The sequence below is a fragment of the Aricia agestis genome, chromosome 1 (genome assembly GCF_905147365.1).
Source record: "Aricia agestis chromosome 1, ilAriAges1.1, whole genome shotgun sequence".
NCBI lineage: Eukaryota > Metazoa > Arthropoda > Insecta > Lepidoptera > Lycaenidae > Aricia > Aricia agestis.
The window spans coordinates 25766498-25784509 of NC_056406.1; the positions used below are offsets into that span (position 1 = coordinate 25766498).

Sequence of the window (18012 nt, forward strand, 5' to 3'; positions counted from 1 at the left end):
GAAGCTAGTATATCCTTTACAAAAATGTCCTATCCTTTACAAAGAAACAGTTTTGAAGCATAATACAGAGCTTGAAAAGTCTTTAGTTTTCTCATGGTGTCCATACTTAAAAGTGTCTATTCAACATACGAGTATAGTCGAACCAAGGGTTTAATTCTCATACATTGAAGCTTTCGATTACGCGCACATAATATGTTATACGTGCGAGTAAAGACCTCATATTCGTGAATGCCGATTGTACCAACCGGGCAGATCGCATGCCTATACACAGTACACACAGAATTGCACAAAATAAGTCCGGTTAAGCTGGTTTTACAGTGACGCGTACCGTCCGCGCGGGTGGTAAGCGCGGCTCGCAAGCACGCGGATGACCCGCTTGAAACTATAAAACGAGTTCAGTGCCACGCGGTTTGCCACCTCGTAGAGTCGCAATGAGAAAAGCGCGGCCGAAATGCCATCCGCGCGGGCTATTCGCGCAACCGCGCAGTATACTATGTAATGATCTAAGGCACTCAAAGCTCGTGGACCGCGACGCTTACCAACCGCGCTGGCAGACGCGTCATTATAAAACCACACTGGTCGGCTTGCGATCAGTCCGACATTTTTGTCAAACGCCTGTAGCATTGCTGTTATCGTGTCATTGTGCAAAACACATCGTCAATCGCCCATCGATCGGCCTCCCCCGTAGTATGCCTATAGACAGTCTGAGTTCGCTTTGACATTCGAAGTACAAGAATCCGACCCCAGCGCGTAATTTCCTGCGCAATAATATACTATCTAGGCGCGCTGGCAACAAATCGAATGTTATTAGTTTTTATTTTATCTAACCAATTTCAATGGCCGCTTTGCACCTGCTCCGCTGGAATCTCACACGAAGATTACAGGGCTGTATATAAATGTAAATAGGACTTCGCTTTCATACAGTATTAAAAGCTTTTATCGTACAGAATATTAGTTAATCCGTATAAGGCTGTGTGTCTTCTGTTTATTTTTATTTTGTTGATTTTCAATGAATACTCTATTGTTTATAATGTGTGTCATGATTTGTTATACTGTTCTTTGCCCAGCCGTGAGATAGTATAGGCTCTTACAAAAAATGAATGTAATGAGGATAAGGAAAATTGTGAAAAGTATGAGTAATTTATTGATTGTAGCGATTTTAAAAGTCTAACGATTCTTTGATTGAAATTTATCGGCATTTGCGATGCACAAGGCAATACAAAAATAAAATGTCAAAAAGCGTGACGCGTTGACATTGAAATTTTGTATCGCGTTGCGTATCGGTGTCAACTGACCCGAAAAGGACATTAGAATATAGTTCGAAAACGACAACAACACAATTGGGATAATTTATTGGCTTATAATCCCATCTTGGTCCTGTGTTATCTTATTACCTCTATTAACCCTTCCGGGGTAGTGCGTGTCAGTTTGACCCATTTATAATCCTGTGTTATCATCATGTTCATATCTCGTATAAAATTTTATTAATGTATATTGTAAGCTTTGTGGACGAAAATAATACTAGATGTTGCCCGCTGAAAAAAGTATAATATTATTGTGATTTGTGTTGTATTTTTTTTTCGAGATAAACTGTCAATATCCTTTTTGTGTGATTAAAAATATAGAGACACCACACCATATAATATTACCATCCAAATCGGTTCAGCGGCTTAGCTGTGAAGATGTAACAAACATACATACACTTTCGCGTCTTTAATATTTAGTACGGATAAAATGACACAAAAATATAATATTACGTTGTTTTTGAAAAGAAAATCCAGCAACATTTTATTTCGCAGCAACCTTTTGTGTTAATTAGCATCTAACCGCGCATTTTACATTTAAATTTAGCGGAGCATCTAAACTTTTACTCTTGTTGCACGTCAGTGGACGTCCGTCTGACCGTATTAAATGAACATGTATACGCACCGGGGTTTGCTCGCCTTTATAGCGGTATTTAAGTTATAAATCACCCCGTAATTACTCACGTGAAGTCCGACCCGCAAATTAAACCCGTGTTGCTTGACCGATTTCGATGTTAATTTATTGTTTTCAATCTATCCGGATCGTGTTGCGGTTTTTGTTTTTCGTCCGAGTAATTACTATGTTTTGACGTCTTTAACGCTGCGTTAAGGTGTACGAGTTTTCGACCCGCAGATTGCGGTATGAAATCTTTTAATAGGCGAGCATTTTAGTGTTAAGTATGGTTAAGTATAAATTACTCGTGGGATGTAATAATTAATTTGACGTCTTCATTCCGCGGTAAACTCTGGGCGGCTCGCTTGATCTCTTCCTTATTTTATGTTCTTACCTATGTAAGTATACCACACAGAAGATTGTTGATTTTTTATTACCCAACCATGCAAGGGTTATGTTTTTCGTACTTATTGTTCTGTGCCTCGCTCTAAATTTTAAACAGATTGTTGTATTTGAGCTTGTAGAATTAAGTAAGTCATGAGAGTAAAATGTTATAAAGCAGACAATTTTCTTGCAAATCATATGTAAGATATTTAAATTAATATCTAACTTAAGTTATTTATTTGTGTATTTAGACACAAAAACAAAGCCAAAGTAATGAATCTGTCTCGTCCGTCTCAGAATATCTGTGTGGCAATATGTTTTGTCTAGGAGTCCTACAGGGCGTCCCCTGGAGGGCGGCCAAAAAAGCGACTGCGTATGACATAGGGTTGATACGGCAGATAGGCTTCATGTAAATACCTCGTAAATCATCCCATATAATACGGAGATAAGTTTGAGAATAAAAATATGTTTTATTACATTTGGATATGACTGGAAATATTTATTTGGCATGAACTTAGAATATAATACTACTATACTGTAATGTGAGTTCTTAGTTAAATGTTGTTTTTTTTTTATTTAAAGTATGTTTTTTTTATATTGTGTGCTGGGGCCTCGTATGCCGTATGCAGTATTTCAAAGTCTATGGGCTGACCACAAAATCAAAGTTTTCTATTTTACATTAAGTATCAAACCCTCAGATTTTATATGTTGTAGATATAATAATTATGTCTATTGTAGCCTCTGTATCGCTTTGAAGTTTCTAGGATCTCCAAATGAAGACTCTATTAGAATAATTATGGGTTTGAGTCTCAATGAGGCATTAAATTTAACTGACAAATAAATTTAATACGATTTAGTACTTATTCAACTATTGCATAATAAACTTACAAACCAACGCGTTAGGGAAGATTAATTTGAAATAAAACGTAATAATTAAAACCGCCATTAAGTAAAGAATAACTGATACTTCTTAATTCTTCTCCTGATTAATTTCGTTTCGGGTTCCAAGCCACCTTTAGTATTTCCCTCCCCCTCCCTGAGATCATATCAAAGGGTTTTCATGGTAGGATACCGCTGTCGATTCTGGCGACACACGAAATACAGTATTTTTTAATGAAATAAGGGGGCAAACGAGCAAACGGGTCCTGATTCCTGAAACGAGAAAAACCTGATGGAAAGAAACTTCCGTCGCCCATGGACACTCGCAGCATCAGAAGAGCTGCAAGTGCGTTGCCGGCCTTTTAAGAGGGAATAGGGTAATAGGGGAGAAAAGGGAAGGGAATAGGGGAGGGTAGGGAAGAAAATAGGGTAGGGGATTGGGCCTCCGGTAAACTCACTCACTCGGCAAAACACAGCGCAAGCGCTGTTTCACGCTGGTTTTCTGTGAGAACGTGGTATTTCTCCGGTCGAGCCGGCCCATTCGTGCCGAAGCATGGCTCTCCCACGTATGAAGTATAAAAAATATGAAGTAAAGAAAACTATCAATTCATATTTTCAAGCCGTAAAAAGTTATGTTACTTTTAGTTATAACTGCGTAGTCGTTTATATGTGGCAATTATGTATGTTAGTATTCGTATACTTTAATTAAATACCAGGATAATTTTCTGAGTAACTACCAGCAAGTTTATTTATTAAACTAGATTACATCCGCAATTCCGTTATGCCAAAAGTCGTTCATCGCGCAGAAATCGTAAATTTTTTCGGGATAAAAATATCATTACCCGGTACTCAAAGTGTCTCTGTTCCGAATTTCAGCAAAATCCTAAAACGATTTTTTTGTTTGGGCGCTAACAGACGGACAGACAAATTTCCGCATTTATATTATTAGCATAGATGTAAAGAATGCGATAATTATACATAACAACCAGCAACTTTATCTTATAAATTGTAAAAATGTTAGTACAACATCTGAACGCGCGAGTAGCTATGTGTTCCCACGATTGTAAGTTTTCATGTTAATATTATTCAACTGTTAAATGTTTATTATAGATATCGTTTATTTTATATCTTCTATATTTTATCTTCATGTGCTAGTGGTTATTTTTCATGACTTTTTTACTTTTACTGCGTAGAGCAGCAATTTAGCTTTCTGCGTAGAGCTGCTTCGTTAACATAAATTATTTTATTTTTAATTTATAATAATTTTATTTAATTATTTTAAAAATTTATAATTTAATTATTTTAAAAATTTATAATTATTTTATTCGACCTCCGGTCTTCGGGGGGGAGTGATGTGGCGGTACCCACAATTCGCCTAACATTCTTGCATCGCGCTATCGAAGTTTTCTGAGCGCGTCGGTATACAGTGTGTAACAAAAACTAGTGATAATACTTTAGGGTGTGTACATGTTCCTTGTAGAGAGTTCACTGTGAAAGTAGCAGCTCTGAAAGACGAATATATTTTTTTTCACTTTTGTATGGGCAAGAGCCCGAGCGTCACGAGTTTCCCCATACAAAAGTGAAAAAAATGTTGGTCTTTCAGCGCTGCTACTTTCACAGTGAACTCTCTACAAGGAACACGTACACACCCTAAAGTATTATCACTTGTTTTTGTTACACCCTGTATATACGACAGCTGAAATGTATCACGTGGGCTTCGGCCTGACTGAGCATAACACCTCGCTCGGTCGGAAGATCTTCCTTTGGCCCACATACTCATATCCCACAGTTTTATTTAATAACTGTGATTTTCGGGCCTAATATTATTTAGCATAGGTACTAATACTATTCATTCGGGCCAGATAACTACATATTATGGTTGCTTCTCTTTACCAAAAGAATGATAAAGTCTATCTATGGCTACAAGAAACATTTACCATCTGGATTCTGGTCCCGTTTAAAAAATATATTCGCGAGTTTTTGCCGCAGGTTTAAAATAACAAATAATTAAGTTTACGTTAATCGGAATATAAATAACTGACATTAAAACCTGAATCGCAAAAAAGGCAAAACATTAAAACCTAGAGAACTTTACGCGAGTAATTAAAATGCGTTTTAAATTCATCGAACACTCGAGATTGTTGATAGTACCGCAGGATTAAGACCGAGGCTGGATTTTCAAGCTTCGAATATCGATCGGAGGCTATCGTACCTGCGCATACAATATAAATTTGTCGAGTGAGGCGCCCTGCGATCGAAAGGCCTCGAGGTTTGAGAATCGGGCCCCCAGAGAGGCCACCTGGATAGGCCTTGGCCCTCGAGGCCCAGGCCACTGTTTATGATAATATCAGGCCTCAATTTACGCGACGACCGCACGCTAAAGCGGTCAATTTATATGGACGTCAGCGTAATACTGGTTCCATACACAAGATTCTCACGTTGTATTTGCTGTACACTTTTTTATGACGCCCCCGTTCGAATTTCAACCCTATCGATGGATACTAAAGTCGATATTCCCACACCTGTGCTCATATTTTCCCTGGATGCGAATTATAGCCGGCATTGTAAATTCAACTCAACGTGTTCACAATAAAGTGGGTGTTCCTCCACCTGTGTGTACCTCCTGGATGAGAAACAGCTGATACAAGTCCAATATATCGTGTGTCTAACAAGTGTTGTGTCAGGATTATCAATCGCTTGTTGATTTCTCCAACTTTTTCAACGTCTTCCCCGTACAGATTGTTTGAAAGTTTCCCCGTGGTTTCCGGTTATACGTAGCTCGTTAGTAATTCTTAACTAGACTTTCAAAATTGTATCTTCACCATATCTTCACTAAAAGATTAAATGTTTGCGCACTTTTTTTTTCTTTTCGGATCAAGAACAATTTTTTTCAAACAATACTAACCATAGACCTTGGCTTAAAATTTTTTAGTACTCAACTATAGTTTTAGATAATATGCAATGCAATTATCCAGTATTGAACAAATCGAAAAGTAATATTTAATACTAATAGTACAGGTTCCTTAGAACATTTTTGTTGTGCGTCGAATCAAGATGACAGCTACTCACAAAAAATTAGCTTGATAGTAATCATTATACGTGGGAGAGCCATGCTTCGGCACGAATGGGCCGGCTCGACCGGAGAAATACCACGTTCTCACAGAAAACCGGCGAGAAACAGCGCTTGCGCTGTGTTTCGCCGAGTGAGTGAGTTTACCGGAGGCCCAATCCCCTAACCCCTAACCTATTCCCTTCCCTACCCTCAACTATTCCCTTCCCTTCCCTCCCTACCCTCCCCTATTACCCTATTCCCTCTTAAAAGGTCGGCAACGCACTTGCAGCTCTTCTGATGCTGCGAGTGTCCATGGGCGATGGAAGTTGCTTTCTATCACCCTTTCCATGACCCGTTTGCTCGTTTGCCCCTTATTTCATAAAAAAAAAAAAAAACAAATGAAAAAATGTTCTACGGAACCCGGACTATAACTACTGTGTATCAGAATTTTTAAACAAGTGTCCGTTGAAATTTCAGTAGTTTCAGTACCTAGGTGATATAATTTTCACGTTGTCCTTCATGAATAATTATTAATGTCAATGTTTACGTGCCGCATCGGACAGCGATGTACAATTATATGGATATCGCAATTCAGTTCCGCTCCAGTAAACGTATGAACCGGACATTGATTCATACTTTATTCTTTTATTGTGGTAATGCCCAAAATGGGTGTGCTCTTTACAAATCACCTGGAATTATTTATTTGACAAGTCGAAGTATCAACGACTTTTTTTTCCTCTCTTTATTCAATACTAGCTATTTTCGGTATTCGATAAAACACGAATAAAATGACATTTTCTAACAATGATTCCTAGCTAGATCGATTTATCGCCCCCAAAACCCCCTGTATACTAAATTTCATGAAAATCGTTGGAGCTGATTCCGAGATTCCAATTATATATAGATTTTTCCATTATATTCCGAGATTCCAACTATATATATATACAAGAATTGCTCGTTTAAATATATAAGATAGTTTGGTTTACCACTGTAAAATAAGTTTTTATAGATGATGCACGCGACTCCGTTGCGCCAAAATTCGTTTTAAATATCGCGGATGAGCCATACACTTTTTCGAGATAAATAATAATAAAAGGGATAACAAATAAAATAATAAAAGGATAAAAAAAAATCATAAAAGGAACTTCAAGTTGTCGGCACGAATGGGCCGGCTCGACCGGAGAAATGCCACGTTCTCACAGAAAACCGGCGTGAAACATCGAGCTTGCGCTGTGTTTTGCCGAGTGAGTGAGTTTACCGGAGGCCCAATCCCCTACCCTCCCCTATTCCCTTCCCTACCCTCCCCTATTACCCTATTCCCTCTTAAAAGGCCGGCAACGCACCTGCAGCTCTTCTGATGCTGCGAGTGTTGCTTTTTGGGCGACGGAAGTTGCTTTCCATCAGGTGACCCGTGCTCGTTTGCCCCCTTATTTCATAAAAAAAGTATCTCCATACAAAGACAGACTGACAGACACACTTTCGCATTTGTAATATTCGTTTTTTATGAGTATTACTCTATCCCACTGCTGGGCAAATGCCTTCCCCGAGGTCTAATATTAGTATGAATTTACTTATTTTTAAAATATCGTCAAAGCATTTGAGGAAAATCGGATGTGGCCGACGGACCGATAAATATGTTTAGCGAGTGTAAGGGACACTCGGCACTCTGTTTGTGTTGGGTGGCTTTCACCCATAGTGCGGTAATGCCTTATATCTAATTATAAACGTCAATCAATCATTTGTTTGGTTTCTTCATTTCTTAATTTATTATATTAAGTTGGAATATGTTGCCCGTAATTACTTCGTTTCTCGCGCGAGAACCGTATACTTTTCGTTTTCGGGGATTAACTATCATTTGTTATTTCTTCTCTAAATTTTATCCAAATATGTTGAGTGGTTAAGGAGTGAAGATATAACAGTCAGACAGATACACATACAGGCAAACACACTTTCGCATTCACAATATAAATGTATATTATCTTATATTATGTTACTTAAGAATTATTTTCAAGTTTTTTTTACAGAATATCACTTACTTGCGCGCATCTGAAACAACAATAATATTTAATCTAATAAAAAATCGATAAAAGCTAAAATCGAGTTTTAGAATCGATTAGATCGTCACTATTCCGAGCACGCGGCGTCACTCGTCAAACGTCGTGTTCGTGCGCTGAATCGTAAGAGGCCCAGCCCTTTTCAGCGTTTAAGGCTTTATTGCATGTAAAATCACCTTTATGTCAATGAAATAAGGTTCATGCTTATATAAGCTAGAGATAAATTAATTATGAACATAGTGTATGCGGGAATATTGACATTGTCCCCCTCAGTCTAATCCGCAGTGGGCCTTCGAGGAGGCCATTATTCATGTTTTTACCAGCAAATTAAATGCGAATGATTTGTAAAAAACTACGAGAGTACCGGCCGAAGTGAAATCGAATTAAGTATCATCGAGGAAATTGATTCCTAGGAAGTTGACGGACCTACGTCATGTGGTCGAGTTATGTCAATTCAATGTTAGCTGTGATCGGTCGGATGGGGACTTAACGCGACCAAATTACTTAGGTCCGCCATCTGCCTAGGAATCTACTTCTCTGAGAGCACGTATATGCTTATGTTTCTATTGAAGAAAAGAGGTATTTCTTCCTCTTCTACGCCTCTCTTAAAGCTAATTAATTCAATTACAGTAATATTATAATAGATACCCCTGGAGCTAATTTGTAGAGTTTTGGTGCAGTTTGCCTTTACTCTCTACTATCTAGTGAAAATTTCACTACAAAAATTCCAAATAGATTCTCAGATATTATACTTCAGACTAACAAATAATATACAACAATTCTTTAAAGTTTTGTGCTTTAAAATGTTTTCGATAAATCATAGAAAGTTACCACGCAACAAACTGGAACCAAAAACATTACCTCTTGAGTGAAAACCCGAGGGATTTCCCACAAGGGCACTATATACTTTAACAAGATTAGGCAAATATGGAATGGAAAATGTCGGTGGTTAGTAAACCTTTCACGATATTAAACTTAGCTGTAACGTGGTTTAATTCAATATTTTGGTAAAAAACGTCAAGGAACGAAGTTATTGGCTTGGCACGATGCCACCACATCAGGTGTTCGGGCTGATTGATGTCAACCACTTACCTGAGTAGTCCACTTCGCCCCACTCCCCCTCACTTCATGTATGGGAAGTTTATTTGTTAGAACTTAGAGATAACGATTTGATAAGGAAGCATGATTCGTTGATACTTGAATTCAATTTGGTTATTCAAATTTATTGTTTGCCTATTTTAGTTAAAATATTAAAGGCGAATATAGGCAAATATTCCCAATCAAAAACAGTAATACATACAGTGCTTATTATGTTTATAAAGTTTATATTAGTGTTTAATTAAGTAGCAAAACAATGAAACATTAATTGGTCGATATGTAGATTTTATTTATTTGTTCACGTCTAGAATAAATAACGTTTGAAATGAATAAGTTCCTTCATTCAAAAGTCAGCAGCAGTTGCTTAGCGGTCTGAAGTATGCAATTTACCTGTAATATATGTCTGTTTTTAATAAATACACGAGTTTTACTTAATTATGTAGAAAGAGTTAAACGCAATTAGCGCTTTGAAAAATCGCACATTCGACGCCAGTCGCCACTCCAGTGACTTGCTAATTGCTACTAGCCTCGTGTATTTTATATAAACGTAAGCCAAATACGTACAGACAAATTGGCAACCTCTTGTTTCCATGTTGGTTAAATAAAAAATACTTATATTCTTATTTCACACCGAAACCACAAGAGAAAAGTTGAACCTTAGAAAGTTTCCGTTCAAAATATATAGTAATCCTAGTCTTTTGGATTTTTTTATAGAATTAGGGGGAAAAGAAGTTAAGGTTCACCTGATGGAAAAAAAAACTACCGTCGCCCATGAACACTAGCAACATCAGACGACAAGAGAATACGCTTTCGTATTGGTTTGCAGGTCATACTTGTCCGGAAATACTGCTGGCGACAGTTTGTTACAACGTTTTCCTATTATAAAATTCTGCAAAAAAACCAGGTGTGGAAGACACCTCATCAAGGTGATGAGGATGGTATATTTTTCGCGTGGAACGATGGCGAAAAGTTGCAGGAGGCATGATTCCGAACAATTCCTCGGAGCACTCCCAGTGATTATTATCTTTGAAGCTACAGATATATTTATTAAGTAACATTTATTACGCGAGAAAAAAGCTTCATCCAAATAAGGCGATCGTAGAATTTTGTCTGGCAGGTGTGCGGGACAATACGAATACATTTTATGTCCTGAATTAATGAGCTAAGAACGCATATCGGTTTTTAATGCAACCGGTATTAGTTATACAAAGGATTAATAGTTATACCAAGTACTAAACAGTCCATGCGTTGAATATGTGATAAGTACACTTTTTGTAAGATATAAAGGAATTGACATATCCATGATCAATGATCATAATTATCATAATATGATCATGCTACAATGGGATTGACAATAATAAATCAAGATACTAAATTGATCGTAGTTATAGTGATTTTCGAATAATATTATTAATTCCAGAGTTCCGACAATTAGTAAGTATATATTACAGCAATATTTTCACGCTAGAGACAGCACCAGCAAAAAAAAGTTTTGTTAGAAGTTTGACAACGTCTATGTCAATATTCTGATATGACGGGTGCATGATCGGATTTTGGTCGGATGGTTCCCGCCTTTGCATAATATTCCCTATTCAAATGTATTCAAATTTAATTTGTTAGCACTTTACTGCTACGCCTTAAGCTTACTTTGCTCAAAGTAACTAATGGCTTCCACTGAATACCTTATTTGTCGAGAACACCTCACCCTTTCAAACCGATGCCCTCCATTCATAACCAAATAAATCTTATCTTGCAAATCAAACGAATCACAGCAGAAAAGGACGCGCCCTGCCACTCATCGATATTGAAAAATAAACCCTTCCCCTCGGTTCCACGGTTGCAAATCGAAGTGATGGTACATCGAGTATAATTGGAAATGTTGAATGTTTGGAAAGCAATTTCCGGATCCCTTTTAAATTGTAATGTGAGTGGTTCTAGCGGTGTCTGGCGCGTGTCTGCTTGTGTATTGAGTGTCTGCCAGTCTGCCAGTCTAGTTATGCCAGACTCGATTGCAGAATTCGAAAAGACGCCATTAACGTAGTGTCTCTGTTTCGCCTATTATATTGATGTGTCACAACTCACATGTGATATTACTGAATGTATGGGCGTAAATGGAGATATACATATTTCATGATTATCAGATGTATGTTATTGATACATGGGTCTATAGACAGGATTTCAAGTATAATGATGATTAAAAAAACTCATGTTGCGTGCTCTATAACAACATCAAAATAAAGTTAATTAACAAAAAGATAAAGTTTTGTAAAACAAAAACAATGCGTGCACGCAAGCCACAAAAACTTGGCATAATTCATTTCACTTTGATGGAAACCGAACCAAACTTCTACATCGGCCGAATTGCCTACGTCGAACTTTCCCGATTAATTTTGCTCCAAATCATTATTCTCTAGATCGGCGGGCTAAACATGTTCAATAATGGCCAACTCTTTGCAAACGTATAACACTTACTTACTTGCAGTTGGTGGCAAAACCAAATTTAAACCAAAGCAGTATAGGTACCAACTGTAAGAAAATTTACAAATGTCTTCACCATTTGGACAGATTGAATGCAATAATATTAATAACAACACTAAATTTAAGTTCCCGAAACACCCTCATGTAGACGTTATAAAAGCGTTAAAACAATTCGGAAAATAAACTATAATATTGTATCTCATTCCATTTTATAATAATATTGTAATACAGAAATAGTTTCACAGTATGATTCCGTGCAGTTTTCTACATTTTGCAATAATGTACACAATTTTTCTACATTTGGAAATCGTACAACCCACCATTTGTTATAATACTCTGTGTTAACGTAATGTGTCCGCGCGGCAGAGCGGTTTGGCCGCTACACAACAAAATCACAAGCAATTGTATGTAAATAAATAAACAAAATCGTTATTCGTTACACACAATTTCTTGTGATCTCGCTGTGCAGCGGCCGGCAGCTCGGTCGCGCGGACGCATGTAAATCGAGCCTTATATTCCCGCCGAACCTGAACCCACCTTTAAACTTTTTCTTAAAAAGAACTTAAATTATGTGGATACTGCAATCGGGATGACGGTTTTCAACACACCGGCTCTACGCTCGGGGCTATTTGCCCTCTGTATACGAGGCCTGACGGCTCCGCCTACATAATGACAGGCTAAAAATATGTGATTTGTTGCCGGCATTTAGGAGTAATGGATGTTTGTTAATAGATATTCAGGTGAGGTCGAGTACGCTTCTATAATGAAGACTCGTTTCAAAGTCTAACTGCCGCATTCAGAGACATTTAATAATTCAAACTTCAATTTCATGAAAAAGACAGATAATGTCCCGTACATTATCTGTCTAAATTTTCATTAAATTGATGTATGCTTATGTCAAAATCTTCATATAATTACAGATAAGTTAGATGAAAGAAGAATTTGGCCGTTGGGTATATCTAAACTTCTTAAAGTTTAGGCTATTTTTCCAGTAACCTATCGATCATTTAGGGTGGATTGCACCAGAGCCGTAGTTATAGTTAAGGTTAAGGTTATCGTCAAATATGGTGTCCATTATGGACTTTTACAAGAGATTTGACAGTTCATTTGACATTTTGTTATGGTTAAAGTTAAAGTTATAGTTAAAGTAAGTTGGTGCAACCCATCCTTAGAAATTCATATCAACAAAATGCAAGTATGACAAACGCCAAAACCAGTTCATATACCAGCGTAGCTAGCACGAGGTTTCCCAGTCGATTCTTCGGAAGAAAGTAATGGCAGTTTCTTTCCCATGTCTACATATCTTATTACCGAGCATGGCACCACCCATCGACTTGAGTTTCAGTGGACAAAGACAAGAAACTGTTTCCATAGCAACCATTAAAGCAACGGCAATTATTTTTTTTGACATTTAGTTTCTTGGTTCTTTTTTTTTAATTATGGCACCTCGGCTATAAAACCATGGCCAGTGTCGAGTAAATGGCGGCAAATTCAAAAAATCGACGTGTAGCAACCTTGTCTATAGCCAGAATTATAGTTTTGATCTACGAAATACGAATAATAAAAACTAAGGAACTTTATTATTCGTAGTTTGTAGATCAAAACTATAATTCCGGCTATAGACAGGGTTGCTATACATCGATTTTTTGAATTTGCCGCCATTTACTCGACACTGGCCATGGTTTTATAGCCAAGTGCCATAATAAAAATAAAAACAGAATCAAGAAACTAAATGTCAAAAGCGGATCGTCATGCTTCACATATAGATTTTTAAAAGCGAAACATATCGAGATACGAAAGAAACTTTTACTCCAATGTTTTTCCGGTAAAACTGTCAAAATTTAGTTTCTTTCGTTTGTTTACGTGCTTGTGCTAGCTATGCAGATCGATTTTTTTTATTCGAGTTTAAACTCGAATAAAAAAATTCGAGCCAAAAATATCCATCGCAAATTATTATTCGATCTCTGTTACGAAATTACAGCATTCAAATTTTGTTTGTTAAATCCCATGCAATTCATAATTCAGAATTTAAATTTCGCAGGGAAAAATATGTCATGAATACTAAATTCTGCATCGGAATTTGTGCGATTTTCGCCTGCAATTACTTGGCCATCGTGAAATTATCTCGGCTAAACGCCAGGTTACCTGTGTCCTAAACGCCAGGTATACCTGTGTGCTAAATGCGAGGTATACCTGTGTGCTAAATACCAGGTATACCTGTATAGTATATTCCTCCTGCGGACATTTATGGCCTCAAAATAATTTCGTCCACACACACTTTAATGTTTCCTGAGTGGAACAACACGTGCATCCTAAATATGTAAACTATGGTGAATAATTTCGTGATCATCTTTTATTCCATATTGTTATAGTAAATTTTGGATATTGTAATTATTTGGCCCTTGTGCATGTAAATGGTTGAATTTTATTCAATTTCCTTTTTGTGGGTTGTGCCTGCTGACTGTTTTATTAACTTTAATTAGTTTTTTAGGTGACTTCCCTATTTCTAAACAATTACCATATAAAACAAAATATTTTTTTCCTTTGCCTTTACATAAGCATTTATATTCAACGCTTATTCATTGAAATCAACCGGAATTGAGATTATTAAGAGGATACACCAGGGGCTAGAGAAATGAAATAAAAGTACTTGTAATATATATAGCTGTCTCCCTTACCTCAAGCCTATATCGCAGAACGCGATAGAGACAACTGCAGAAAATCCAGAAAATCAACGATTCGTTGTCCCCTGATTCCTTCTCCAAAACTTAACCGATTTAAGTAGTTTTTTCATTAAAGATTAAAAAAAGGATTGAGCTGTGTTCCTGTGTTTTGCTTTTTTTTGTATAATCTAGCCAAATCTGTTTTCTGGACGTTTGAACACAGCGGAAAATCTGGCCATTTTTTTGGGTTTTTGAACGTTCATATCTTATTTAATAATTAAATTATGAAAAAAAAGAAAACATAGGGACATTATACAATGTCCCTATGTTTTCTTTTTTTTCATAATTTAATGAATATCTACGGCCACTAATACTAGTGGCCGTAGATATTCAGGAAAATAAATATAACTCTACTAGCATTATCCAGAGAGGAAACAGGGGACAACGTTTGTTTGGAAAAAAGGGCGGTGTGGACTCCTCTTAAGAACATAATATTAGCTTGGAGCGCATTGTGATTATTATTTTAGGTAATTACAATATTATTATGTCGAACTGTCACAACCGTATGTCAATGCGTCTGTCAGTTACAGCGATGTATTTGATTATATAGTGATTAAATTAAAATAACGATGCACTAAATTTTAAACAAATTTTAACAAAATTATTTGAAGTTTTACTCCTCGATTCCCGTTTGGACTTTATTTCTGTGAATAGTCGTACAAGGCGCGATGCTGTGCCCTCGCGTTTTCGTATAAATATTTGTGGGCCTCGCTGTTTTATTTCCATTCTTGTCGCCGTCACAGTTTAGCATTGTTGCCCTTTTTGCGACGTATTCGTTAGCGGCGCTCTTTTACGTTTTGTCGATCGTATTCCGCTGGATTTCGGCGAAACATTTTTTGCGCCGGTCTGTTTTATTGCTTTTGATCTTTTGTTTTGCGTGGATTTGCGAGGCTTTCTTTCGTTTATTGTTCATATTTTTGTCTCGCATCAATCTCCGGGAGGAGTATGTTGAATAATGTCAGAAATAATCTCAACACAATCATTTTTGGACGTAGCACTCGTATTGTTTAGTATTACCTAAATATGTTTGCATATTTTTAGTCTGTGTAATAGTTTTTTTGCTAACCGTTGTTGTCTCCGCCATATATCATGGTGTTCAATAGGTCGTGACGCGAAAACGGATAAAAGTTATTTATCCCAATAAATCTTTCACCATTTTCATTTTGCCGGTCGGCGGGTATTTTATTGTTACTGTCCATTATATCTTTTTGTATCGGTCTTTCAAAGTCCCTAAATTACAATATTATTCTTTCTGTTCCTACAAATTGTGAGTTCTGTTGCAATCATTTTAATCTAAGGGCCTGTTTCAACACTTTCTGATAAAGTGAGGAATAGGCTATTCGCAACTTTTTTCACAGATTCTCCATCTGTCAAGTTAATTGGTAGATAGCCTATTTGTCACTTATCAGGAAGTGGTGAAACAGTACCTAAATTATTATATTAAAGCTCAGTATGGGCGGCGATAAGGCTACAAATTTCAACGTATTAACCGTGTAATAGAGAAATACATTGGCATATCAATCTGGTCGAAGGTCTTGTTTACATTTTCGTCAGAACTCAGAATAAATTGCAACAGAGTAAAAAATACGGTGACAAAAATTATAATTTATACTACACTTTTTAAGAAGTCTAAACATTAAACAAATTCCAATGTAGCTGACGATTTCTGTGCCGAAAAGGTGGCACCTCGAAAATGTTTTATATACGCACGGGTCCAATATGACGTGCTATAAACTATAATGGGTCCGTTTTATAAAATCCTGTTGAACTAGCAGTATTCTAGCATAGTAAACCGATCATACCCACATTGTATGGAACCAACTTGTATAGCCGCGTCTCAGTACTCAGTAGTAATCCATACGTCGGCTCGGTTAGTTTGCGGTGAGGCAATATGGTTTCGGTTTAACACCAGCGATCACTCAAAAATTTTACGAGCGATTCCGCGTATCGGCGTTATGGCGGCTTACCATTGTGTGCCGAAATACGGACAACAGTAATGACTTTCACAAAATAACAACGAAAGTATTTTATGTCAGAGTCAGTTCACACATGCGACGCGGGACATTTTAGTAAACTGCTTACTTATATCGTATCGCTAAATAGAAGTTCGGCGGTTGATTATAGTTTCGTTACGATTTTCTACCCGCCCGTTGCGCAAGAGACAAGCTGCTGCACATCAATGGCCAAACTTCTCCCTATTCTGCAGCCGGACCTTACGTTGCATTTTGTTAAGGCCGATCCCAATTTTTTTTTAATGTAATAAGGGGGCAAACGAGAAAGCGGGTCACCTGATGGAAAGCAACTTCCGTCGCACATGGACACTCGCAGCATCAGAATAGCTGCAGGTGCGTTGCTGGCCTTTTAAGAGGGAATAGGGTAACAGGGGAGGGTAGGGAAGGGAATAAGGGAGAGTAGGGAAGGAAATAGGGGAGGGTAGGGAAGGGAATAAGGGAGAGTAGGGAAGGAAATAGGGGAGGGTAGGGAAGGGAAAAGAGTAGGGGATTGTGCCTCCGGTAAACTCACTCACTCGGCGTGAAACAGCGCAATTGCTGTTTCACGCTGGTTTTCTGTGAGCCCGTGGTATTTCTCCGGTCGAGCCGGCCCATTTCTGCCGAAGCATGGCTCTCCCACGTTAAAGTTAAACGCCGGCGTACAGTAACATTAATTGTGAAACACAGCTAAACACAGCCAAGTCATTGAACGGATTTTGTTATACGCCAGCTTGCTTGCTTCAATAAATACATAGACTTCTTATTTTAAAATACTACGTACTAGATATAAGAAAAAAAAGGGCTTTAAAAATTCATACGGTATACTGAACCATAACTTAAAATTTAACTCACAAAAGGAACGCAACTTCGCGCAACACAATCAGTTACGTCTTATTGCATTTCGTTAAAAAGTGTATTGTTTCGGCGCGCGGTACCCGGCCGGCGCGGCGGCCGCAAAGCGTCTAATATCGTATTGTTCTTGTGCTCAAGTAAGGTTTTTCCTTTCTGTGCTCTTGTGACTAAAGTGAGGCCTTGGATATTGGCACGGGATTTTTAAAATTATTCATGTATTTTGTTTTTAAAGACAAGTACTGTAGTTTGTTTTTATACGTGGGAGAGCCATGCTTCGGCACGAGTGCACCGGCTCGACCGTAGAAATACCACGTTCTCACAGAAAACCCGCGTGAAAAAGCGCTTGCGCTGTGTTTCGCCGAGTGAGTAAGTTTACCGGAGGCCCAATCCCCTACCCTATTCCCTTCCTTACCCTCCCCTCTTCCCTTCCCTTTCCATCCCTACCCTTCCCTATTACCCTATTCCCTCTTAAAAGGCCGGCAACGCACCTGCAGCACTCCTGATGCTGCGAGTGTCCATGGGCGACGGAAGTTGCTTTCCATCAGGTGTTTGCTCGTTTGCCCCCTTATTTCATAAAAAAAGGT

General features: G+C 37.7%; 1 protein-coding gene across 7 annotated transcripts in view; it reads left to right on the forward strand.

The window, feature by feature from the left end:
• Positions 1 to 18012, forward strand: part of LOC121732851 (RNA pseudouridylate synthase domain-containing protein 2-like) — a 396327-nt gene that overhangs the window by 340295 nt on the left and 38020 nt on the right. The gene's annotated exons all lie outside the window — the stretch shown is intronic.